We start from the raw sequence: 12167 nt of genomic DNA, 5'->3' as shown, positions 1-12167 counted from the left end.
CGGTCTTCAGTGTAACGTGTAACGTCAGAATTCGCTATACCAAGCGTCAGACGCCTACCACCGGGCCACAAACGAAGCGATGATCGTCCGTGTCAGGCAACTCGCACGAGACGCAAAGTGGGGAGAGGGTGACGTGAACTTTATGGAGACGAGAATGATTTTATTGCTTCCTGCTGACAATGGCATACCACGCGGAATGTGCAGCCGTATCAAGGAAAGGGGCGTACGCCACCTGCCATATTTTGCACCACCTGTAGTGTCGGTATTTCTGTTGTCACATTGGGGGCAGGAGCTAGTTGCATCTCGGTGTAGACTGTCTTCACTGACAACAAGCGCACGGGCGGGAAAGAGGCAGAAAGGTAGCTGTGCTCCACAAAATGCACTGAGATGTCCGACAACGTAATTGGAGGGGCCAATGAGGCCGAGGCATATGCATCAAGCAGTAAGCTGGTAACGTCCGTCGAGCAAAGCCGCCACATCGTAGACTGAGCTGACAAAAAGGGCCCGAGCTCTATCCACAACATGGTAAAGACCCACACCTCCTCGAGCCTGGGGAAGGATGAGGGACTCAGGGCGAACTTTGAAGATCATCCCCTGGCTAACAAAGGAACCCATTGCAGCTAAGATGCGGCGTTCCAGGATGTGTTTGCGCCATTTGAGGTGTCCGTGACACTATACGGGTGCTGACGTAGCACGTACACTGAAGGACGTCAAGGGAGCAGAGCCGATGTTCAATGAGTCCAAACCTGACCCCTTACAGCAGCCGACTGCAGTTGATGACTGCACAGCGCCACAAGTCAGCTTCAAAATCGATGCCAAGGCAGCTTAAGGTATCGGTCACACTGAATGGGTCATGTTTCCCTCAGGCAAGCCTGTGACGATATACATAGCACGCGATTTGCGTAAATTAATGGAGGTAGTATAGGTTGACACCCATGCAAGCGCAACCGGGGTATCGTCGGCACTTCTAAACCAGAGGACCAAATCTTCTACATGGGCGGTGCAGTAAAACCGGTGTCGACCTAGCGACATCCCTGTCAGTTGTTGTCGTAGGCCACGAAACAATGATTCTAGGGCGAAGCCGTACAGCAGTGCTGACAGACAGGGCAGCGCCTGATGAGGATCAGTTGTGTGAGCCTACCACTGGACAACACTGTGACATCGCGCCACGCGGGAGACATAGGACCACCTCAACAATAGATTCTGGATATCACATTTGACAGAGGACAATTATGAGAAAAGAATGATCAACACGTAATCAAACCGCAGGAAAATGAGCTCGAGTGAGAGCAATCAGATCCCTGTGGTGACAGAGCACTGTCCGAATGTCGTGCACATTGCCTGGCGACACCTGATCATAGGACATGACCTGATGCGCTGTTATCTTAAGTCGTTATCTTAAGACGTTTAAAGACCTTCATGTCATCGTTCAGCAGAATCAAGGGGCGACAGTCACTGACGTGCGGACCACCATTGGGTCTTTGAATAGGAACAATCAGGTCCTTTAGAAAGTCATCGGGAACCTTCACCATGATAAACATCATTACTCTGCAGATAACAGTCCACGTGGGCACTATGGGATGTCTGAAAGCACGAAAATATTGAGGGTGATGCCATCAGGCCCAGGTGACTTGTTAACAGCTCCCACTCTGATGGAACTGAAGACTTTATCTTCTGTTACTAATGCCTCCAGCTCCAATGTTACGTCCTCAGGTATCATGCTGAACATGAGCCAACAGACTTCTCCAATCACAACCAGTGAATGAGTGTGATTAGCACACAACCTAGTATAAGTGGCATAAAGGGTGTGTCCTGTGCTAGACTGGGTATCATGTTGTCTACTTTCTTCATCGTTGATGGTACGAATCACAGCCTGGCGCCATTATCGCCTGTCTGCTAAAGGGTAGTACATCGATGGAGCCTCCAAATCCATTTGGTGACAAGTGTGGGTCCACACCCATTGTCCCTTCAAGGTGGCGACTCGTGAGGGCTGTGGTCCATGCTTTGGTATGGTTCACTATGGTACATCGTTCAGGTGAAAACGGCATTGTAGAGCAGTCCCTCAACACTTGGTAATAAAAGTCTAGCGACTGCCTCCTCCAAGCTGCCGAATCTCTGCCATACTCCATAATGACCTGGCAGTGGGCAGATTTTGTTCAGGACAGCCACTATGATAATGTATTTGGGTAAGCACCACAGCAAGAGCGACATGAATCGCAAGTCATCTCGAAAAGTTGCCGAGAGTCAGGAGGCACCAGTAGGGCCACATTCAGCTTCAAAACATTCTTTCCATGCTAAACTTTCTATCCGTCGAGAGTGACAGTGGATGTGATATCGATAGCTACGGTGCCACAACGTAGGTGCGCTCTGCTAGGTTGGCACTACGACACCGACGACAGCGCCCTCTAGCCGGCGCTGTGCAGCTCTACGAGCGCCGCTCCGGATTCAGCCCATTTGATTCCGCGCCGACGATCAAGCAACTTAGCTTCTACTTCATAAGGGGCTAGCCATTACAGACTTTGTTACCTCAGTTACTTCAATGATAGTTTGTCCAACTACTAGTAGCTGTTAGCGTCGATACCAGTACGGCTTCGTACCTAAGTGCTCATCTCAGTCGAAGTTAAGTAAAACCACTTTTAATTGCAGTACCAAGTGTTCTACCTCACTTGTTCCTCCTAGCATCCTACATTCGGCCTACCCTTCGGTTTTCAGGAGCAAACCCATGAGCCGCCTTCCAGGGGGGATACAAAATTGCAGATATGCGCCGCATAGTTGGAAAAAGCGACAGGCGTAATCTCAACCATTTGGGTTCGTACCACCAGCGAACGCGAAGTATAAAAACGATCAAGGAGGCTGGAAGAATGTACAAGTAGTGTGTGAAATTGGGATAGTCGCTATGAACGTGTTCCCATGTGTCCACAGGGCGGAGGCAGTCGATAATTGTGGCACGTTCTGTGCAAGGTGAATAATGCAGCAGCTTATCTTTGGGGTGGGGGGTGGAATTAAAGTCACCACCCAGCAACAGTACATGTTGTCACCCCATGAAAAGAGGTAAGACCACCTCCGTAAAGAAGGCAGGACATTCCCTTTACTTCTCGATCCAAAAGGAGCGTATATGTTAATAATTCGGGCAGTGAAGAGCGTGAGTGCCCTTCACTTCTAGAAGATATTGGACGTCGTCGATGGGTAACCCTTGACGGACGAGGATGACCACGCCACTTCTGATATCCGAGACATGGGAGACAATAGAATACATAAATGGATTAAGAAAACAATATGCACTTCTTGTAAGAGGGTCACATTTATGTCCATAATAAAAAGTGTATAATGTAGCATCGCCAGTTTATGTGGGGAATGGATAGCATTGATAGTAATATGTCCGTTCCAGACTCCTGCTGTCAACACACGGGGCCCACCAGTGGCATCTGGCTGAAGTAGCGGTGTTCACTGTGATATGGCAGCAGAGGGCACAACTGGTGGATCGTGCCCACCCACAGTATTCACAGGGCGTTACGATTCCTCCTCTATATAGTTGTCCAAGAAACAAAGCAGCCACAATATGTTGTCCAGGGGTAGAATCATCAGGTCACCGCCACATGTCGGGGATCTCCAGAGACGACTTGTCAACAGACAGCCCAGCAGCTGGAGGGGAATGCCTCACAGGCTGAGGAGGATAAGCCACTGAGATAGGTGGGGAATGAGACACTCTCAGTAGCAGGCCTTCCGAGATCAGTGCATCATCCAACGCCGGCTCGCTTTCCCATGCGTCCAAACTGAGGAGACAATCGTGAGGTGGCATACGACTATGTCACCTTGGCGACTTCTGCTTCCGAACCTGTCCTTCTGTATCAGAGTAGGATCGGCTGTCATCCACCGCCCTCTCCAATTGGAAGGAAAGTAGAGGTTGGTACGAAACCTGAGTCGATGTCCATCGCTACTGTAACGTCGATTCTCGGTTTCTGACGAGCGTCCGAGCTCGTCGCTTCCGCTGGAGTTGATGGAGACCAAATGTGAAGTCTCGCCTCCCTGTCAGTGTCTGGCAACAATTGCAGATCGGAAAGAATCTGGGCCGGCGCATCCGACACCTTCGCAACAGCGGTGTATGTAACAGGGAGTACTGAAGGTGTCACAGGTCGTGCGACATCTCCTACCACCGCCTGGATCTGGCGTCTGTAGAGCCCTACTGGCCACGTCCTGCACAAGTTTGCGCCTGATCATCTCACATCTCTATCGCCTGCAACCCGCGAACCATCAACTAAGAAGGCACGGGATTCATCAGTTCAAGTTTGATTTGACACACGTCATATAAGACGTGGTAGATCTCGAAGGTCTGACATTTTTCTGCAATATGGCTGCCGACGTTCCCATAAGGCCGACATGACCACTGAAACCGGTATTACTAGCGGAAGGACTGGGCCTTAGGGCAGGGGAGCATACACCTTTTACTGATCACAATATTTATTAAAGTCAATCAACAGAAATTACAATTGTCATAAACTTCAAGTGAGAGAACATTTGTACATGAAGCGCGTCAGTTGGATTTCAAATAAGTAAAACAACTTTTCAAATGAGAAAGATAATACTTAAAAAAAGAGTAACTTTACACATGAACTGTGAATAACTGTATTTTGTATTAAACAATACTGAAGGAATAACATTTATAATAATAAACTCCCAGTCAGAGGATTTTCATATATGAAGTCTATCAGTTGGCTTTAGTTACTAACGAATGTATAACAACTTTCGTTTAAAAGAAAGGGTAACCTTACATACGGACTCGCAACTAGACAGGCAGTAATTTACATCAGACACTTCTCTTACAAATAGTTCCCAGCTCACGGCATCTGCCAAGTGCGGACATGAACGTCCTGCGGAGCGGCCAACAAGGGCCACACCTGGTTGTGTCGTTCGGGTCCGATTTATCGGCTCGACCAAGGGCCCGGAGTACAGTAGGTGCGTCCGACTTCACTTCCCGGGTGCTCCTCCCCCGCCGAACGGTTAATTCAGAGGGCTGTTATTGGGTGCTCCTGGGACTTAACGGAACGTTCATTCCCGTCAGATTCAAGAAGAAGCGTTCAAATGGCTCTGAGCACTAAGGGACTCAACATCGGTGGTCATCAGTCTCCTAGAACTTAGAACTACTTAAACCTACCTAAGGACATCAAACACATCCATGCCCGAGGCAGGATTCGAACCTGCGGCCGTAGCGGCCACGCGGTTCCAGACTGAAGCGCCTAGAATCGCACGGCCACACCGGCCGGCACCTAGGCACAAATGTAAAACAAATTGTCAAAACAGTTATAGTGCTGACGCAGCAACAACACGCTACAACCAAATGTCTCAAACAGTGCTATGTTAATAAAACCAAAATCAATCACTTAAAACAACCTTAAATAAAAAGACACAGCAATAGCATCGCAAGAGTTAAAACCAATTGCGACTGCTAAATTTAGCTTACAAGTAACCGCTAAACAAAGTCAGAGTTGAGACATTTTAAGTAACCGATTGAGCTCACTTCCACACGTGATGCCCCCTAGAAAACACCAAATGATATTTTATTCTTACGATAATCGAGCCCTTGGTGGATACCGACATTCACGGAGTTAGCGTTCTTTGGTACATCATACAGTTCAAGAGCCACCAGATTGTCTGGAATGAACTAAACACTCAGTTTTAAAGCATTATACACAATAAGCCCCAAGGCTTGGATGATAAGGCAGAATGCGGACGCTACTAGACACCAAGTATCAACTGACTCATCAAAATGGTGCAACAAATTGCGTAGGGTCCGACCACAACATGGATTACTAACAGATTTTCATAACTCAACACTCTCTAATAGTTTGGCTTAGGTGAGGTACACTTGCAATACGGAAGGCAGAACGTGCAAGGGCAGTGAAAGACATTCGTAGAATGATGTCACCTTGTCAGGTCAGCGAACCAATCGTCCAACAGTATCAGAGAAGTAGGTTGCCACTACAATCTCCCAGTAAAATGTAATGGGTTAACGGCCACCAACTGCTTGGCTGGGCAGACCATCTCAAGACACAGCCGTTACAATTGTAGCCTGTACAAAGCCTTTTCAAAACACCACTTCACCAACTGTGTTACCTCCCCTCCATGGGCAATCGCACCGTCTTCTCTCCACCTCCCAACTGAAACTCGCTCGCGCTCGCCCGTCGATACGCTCACCACCGCGCCACCTCGCGACCCACTCACAAGCGCCGAAAAGTTAGCTTCTCTGAACAAACATCGATAGGCGCAAAGCCGGCATGGCTCAACCACGTATAGTGGTACCTCAAAAGGAAGTTCGAAAACGTGCGGGTACGGAGGCCTAACCCTGCGTGATCAACCGAAGCAGCTCTGACACGGCCATCAGTGTGTCTGAATTTCAGTCCCTGGGTGAAATGTCGCACAACATGAGAGCGGTCCGCAGTTTGATGTACGCGACGCTGCTCATGATGGAGAAATCTTACATCTTGAGGTGTAAGATGAAGTTCGTCACGTATGAAACTGTTCCACTTCGTGTGCTCGAGGTGGTGCATGTTCCGCTTGAAAGGTGATCTTTATAGTCGCAGCTCGGAAAGATAACGCCATTGCAGGTCAGACTTTTGATGGTGTACGGCAGCGTTGAATCACGAGCTGAAGCGTAAACAAAAACGCACCCGCGGAGCACTGCTCGGAGCGCCGACCACGTCCGCCTCGTGTCACGGCTATGAGCCGACTGAGCACTGGGCTTATCGACCACTAAAAAACAACTAAAGTACGTTGAAAATGTAGACGGTCGTTTGTAAGAAACGGTCTAGTATCGACGGATAAGCCGAAACGCATGTTGTTCTTGTTAGCATCCCACGCTTCTTGTGCCAAATGGGCGCTATAATTGCTAGTATTGGAAGCTCTCCGATAAGTCGTTTTTAAAGTACGCGGTGATAAAGCGATAGTTCTTCACATTCGCGGTCCACTGACAAGGGGCAGTCGCCCATTACGCTATGCGTTATGGCTGTATTGACGTTCTCGAGGAAAACTGTTGTAACAAAAACGCAGTATCTCATACAGTCTGACCCATAGAGCAGACAGAGCTGACGATAAATTTTGGTTGGCGCTCCGTTGCGTGCTCTGAAAATGTGCGATGAAAAACATTGTAGATCTAGCATGCGACTGGCTTGAGAAAAAAAATCACAGTCTACATTTTCAACCAATGCAGTGCTGATGTTGAGAGCGGGAGGGAAGGTGGTGAACATGCCCACAATGGCCACACGCTATACCCCCAGAATTGCATGCTTTCCTGTCACAGTGTATAGCGTGTTACGTCTTGGCACAGTGAAAGACAAACTAAATGCACCTTTGTAACAGATCAGCTTTGTGACTGAATTCAGGACATGTTTGCGGACGGCTCAGCACGTCGTGCTAACGGAACAAAATTGACTACTGTAAAGGTAATTTCAGCAGTACATTACGGAAATTTCATAATTTGTAATGGATAACGTTAAAACCTCCATGAGGCCCTTCACTGACGATGCACATTTCCCTACAGGAGGATTGCAACGCCAGAAGAACTTACCGGACTGCAAAAAGGTCATTGTTGGTGGGGGGACTGGCGAGAAGAGAGTAACGCAGTGCGCATAAATAGGTGAAGAAGTCCATTATTGTTCGATCACACTATTGGAAAGAAGTCACTGTAAATTATAACTACCGTAAAATCATCCACACAGTCTTAAAGTGGAACAATCACATGAAACCAATTTTAGGAGCAACAGATGAGCTACTGTAAGTCCATCCATAAAGAGAAATGGCTTACAAAACACTCGTTCGGGTGGTGCTTGACTTCTGTTCATCTTAGCCGGCCGTTGTGGCCGAGCGGTTCTAGGCGCTTCAGTCTGGAACTGCGCGACCGCAACGGTCGCAGGTTCGAATCCTGCCTCGGGCACGGATGTGTGTGATGTCCTTAGGTTAGTAAGGTTTAAGTAGTTCTAAGTTCTAGGACACTGATGATCTCAGATGTTGAGTCCCGTAGTGCTCAGAGCCATTTGAACCATTTTTCTGTTCATCATACCAGGTTGGATTAAGAGAAGAGATGGAGGGACTCTAATAAAACAGGTGCGGTTCGTCAAAGTTCGTTTAGTCGATACTACAGCGTTACGGAGATGCTGAACGGTCTCCAGTGGCAGACTCTACATAAGAGGCGTTGCGCATAACGGGAGAGGTTCAGTGTTGAAATTTCGCGGCAGTACGTTCCCGGAAGAGCCGGGCAAGATTTTATCTCCTCACATATAGGTCTCGCGCAATGACTACAATGATAACATAGGAGAAATTGAAGCTCACACGATAATTTAACAACTATCATTCGTCCCAAGAGCCATTCATGAAGCGGACAGGGAAATGGGGGGAAATATAGCCTTAACAGAACTACCCTGCACCGTAAATAGTATCACACAGCGATGTGGTCCAGTGGTTAGCACACTGGACTCCCATTCGGGAGGACGACGGCTCAAATCGCGTCCGCCCATCCTGATTTACGTTTTCCGTTATTTCCATAAATCGCTTCAGGCAAATGCCGGGATGTTTTCTTTGAAAGGACATGGCCAATTTCCTTCCCCATCCCTCCCTAATCCGATGGGACGATGGCCTCCCTGTTTGGTCCCCTCCCCCAAACCAACCAACCAATCAACATAGTACGGTGGACTGCGGAGTATAGAGTCAGATGTGAAGATGCATACATACATTTCAAACCACAGCAAAAGGCATGGTAGATTTACCCTAGTATCTATCGAAAAGAAGGCTCATAAGAGACTGAAGCTGGTAATCGACGTAAGTTGGTTTGCCATGCACGACCGTTATCCATACGTAAAAGGCCCTCATCCGCTTCAACATCTCCGTAAATGTCCACGCCCCTCCGTTGCTCCAAAGTTTTAGTTCTTTTATCAAATCCTTGAATTGCATGCTCTTTGCAGGTTGCACATTACACTAAAGGCGGCCACCGACCGAGCTTTGTGTTACTTCTGACTCTGCTTCCTCGCGTTATGCGCCCTCGCCTTAAGATCACAGATGTAGTTAAATGTTTTGACATTGGGGATACGCAAGTGCATGTTCTACGTTCGGTCTGTTGCGAGGAGGTCCACGTACTCATTTTGTTGTACGCTTTGGCACTCTGGCATCCACAGGGAGTTCATCACAGTTTCATGCCGCTGCTGCTTAATCACTTCCTACAGTGTGTTCATTACATAAACATACCGACATCTCCGTATTGCTGTGATTTTGAGAGCCGATAACTCACTTAACGAGTCAGATATGATAATGATCAGTCAGAATTGCCTGACAAACTGAATAGATTGTCGATATCTCTTCAATAAACTCTGACATACTCAGAGGAAACGGGTATGATCATTGTGCTCGGATATCAGGAGAGAAGAAGGAGGCATCCGCATGTAGTTCATCGATTACTCTCATCCCGTCAGTGAATACTGCATGATCAAATTCCCTACTTCTTGGATAATAGCATTAGTACAGATCGGCTCAAAACTTCTTTATTGCCTGATGTGAATTTTTCAAACTGCACCTGTAGTTGAAGTGAATTATTTATGCAGGTGTTCCAAATTTCACAGGTAAGTAATGGATTTCGAGAAGAAGCAATTTGCTCCCACTGAATTCTAGGTAACGGGTACAAATATCCGCAAAAGACCTTGTCAGTGATGTGTGTAATGAGCACCGCTTATGAAGAATGTTCTGGATGCTGACATCCGCCTTAAAGATCAACAGAACACAGAGATGCCGGTAAATGTGACCACGAGTTCTCAGCTCGTGGACGAGCTGAATCTCCAGGATGCATGTTGTACAACTGAACGCTGATTGAAATGCCGTGGCGGAAAGCTTGTGATACAGAAAAATGTGAAATTCAGCTCTGATCTGGTCGAGGCTTTAGAAGCCGATAACGTCACTCTCTTCTCCAATGTGAGTGCAGGAGGTGAATTGTGTGCATATCTTTATAATCCAAAACGAATAACCGGCACACGGAATGCTGCTGGAACTCTGCTCCAAGTCCCAAGACGTTGGTGAGTCATTAAAAAGTCATAGCGAGCTGAGTCTCCAACAATTAGCCACTCCAGAAACTTAGAAAATAGTTTAGGATGAAAGTGATCCAAATTTGCCACGAGAATGCGAGCGCTCAAGCTTTTATGGCGGTTGACGAGGTGATCCTCTGACCCACCGTTCAGCATAGAGCCTGGAATTTGCGCACTTTTCTACGTCTGTTTTGTTTAATGAAACACAGTCTTTGAAGGGAATGATTTAATGATACAAGTAAAGTGAAAGTGGCTGGATACAGCAGAAAACACATGCTCTTCTTCAAAGCCAATTCGAGCAGCAACGGTAGGACAAATTGAGTGCCTTTGAAAGAGACTATCTGAGCAGTAATTTTGTGTGTAGAAAAAGTCACTGTAAGTGCATGTGCAGTTTGCACGATTTATATCAGTCGATAAAGAAGTTATGCATTAGTGTTGTTGCAATTCTCATCTATTATTTCCTTTTATGATTTTCGCCATTTTGCCAGATGCTAGCTGTAGGTGAGTCATGATATCTTTCGGCAATAGGTATACAGAAACTGCATTGCATAAAAATTATAAGGAGTTAAAAACTAATTATTTGAGAACTCTAGAAATAGTTTAATAGTTTTTTTCACACATTTACAGTATTTATATCCCGTGCCGTGTTCATATGTAGCATAACAGTCATGTTACACAACGAAGATTTGATCGTTATGTTCTTCTGGTGTTGAAGATGTATAATAATTCACAGAAAAGAAGCACGATATAATACACTGAAAAGTAGGGGACGAGTTGTAACTGGAGCAGTAAGTAATTACAGCCGACTGCTCCTAGCGCTCTGGGTTGGTATCTCCGCACACAAAGGAGACAATTTCCAGTCTCTCTCTGACCCTGCGCTCCTGTTACTGCTCTGTTCGTCTCGCGTCGAATTTCCACTTCTCAGAAAAGTTCACTTTTGCGACGCAGTTTTGCATATTTATAAGGGCATTTCGATAGCGCCGCATCCGCTCTTTGCATGAAATTGAATTTATGAGTGACTATCACTTTCCCCGCTTTTTCATTGTTTTTTGCCTTCGCATAATTAAAATTTTGTTTGCTGACACGTCGAAATTTTCGATTTACCTTTTGTGTAGGTTCCCCATTCCGTGCGACAAACGCGAAATGAAAACCCGCGTAGTTTATCCTGCATAAGGGGGATTCTAATCGACGTCAATACAATGTCGCTTACAGTGAAACACGTCCATAGTAATTGTATCTTCCGATTCAGAGCTTATCGACTAGGATATTCCTGTACATTTCTTGCTTCATGGTAAGTTTTCATTAAGAGATGATACTAACTGTAAGAGGATTTATAACTCTTCAGAAGTTTACCGCAATTTATCACGCATTGCGTGAAGATTAGTAAAGAATTTCTGATTATGCTATGTTACAGCTTTGTATTTAATTTATGTTTTGTAAGTAAGTCATTATTTGACAATGGAAGTGCTGAAAAGCGAAGCGACAAATAGGACGACCCAGAAGCGTGTCTAAGACATTCCTGCATGATTGCGTTCTATACGTGGTAGGCAAATGAGAATCTTAATTATCTTGAAGAAACAGTCTACAGCTATCAAGTACTTGAGATAATGCGTTTAAAACCACCAACTGTACCAACAACCTTATTTTTCTACCGGTTTCGGTTCACAAAATCATCATCACTGGAGGGAAAGCTGGACAATGGTAAATTACGCATACATACCAGTACAATGGCACCTCACTATAAAATTGCTTCTGTCTTAGCTCACACTATATTTCAAGTTTGTGATCGTGATTTTATGACGTAAGTTGCTGTAATGATTAGCAAATATTGTGTGAGCCAAGACAGACGGTGCTTTAGAGTGAGACGCCATTCTACTGTTATGTATGCGTAAATCACCAATGTCCAGCTTCCCCTCCAGTGATGATGGTTTTGTGAACCGAAACCGGTAGAGCAATAAAGTTTTTTTTGGTACAGCTGGTTGTTTGAAATGCATTATTTCGAGACGAGAATCTGTTTTGAGCCGAAGGAAGACATAGAAATGCAGCCAGTGTTTTGGTTTGTTTATTAATTAATTACTAAGTGTCTTTAACACATAAGCAGACGACGAG

This window comes from Schistocerca piceifrons, chromosome 2 (assembly GCF_021461385.2).
Source record: "Schistocerca piceifrons isolate TAMUIC-IGC-003096 chromosome 2, iqSchPice1.1, whole genome shotgun sequence".
Classification (NCBI taxonomy): Eukaryota; Metazoa; Arthropoda; class Insecta; order Orthoptera; family Acrididae; genus Schistocerca; species Schistocerca piceifrons.
This window is presented reverse-complemented; position numbering follows the sequence as displayed.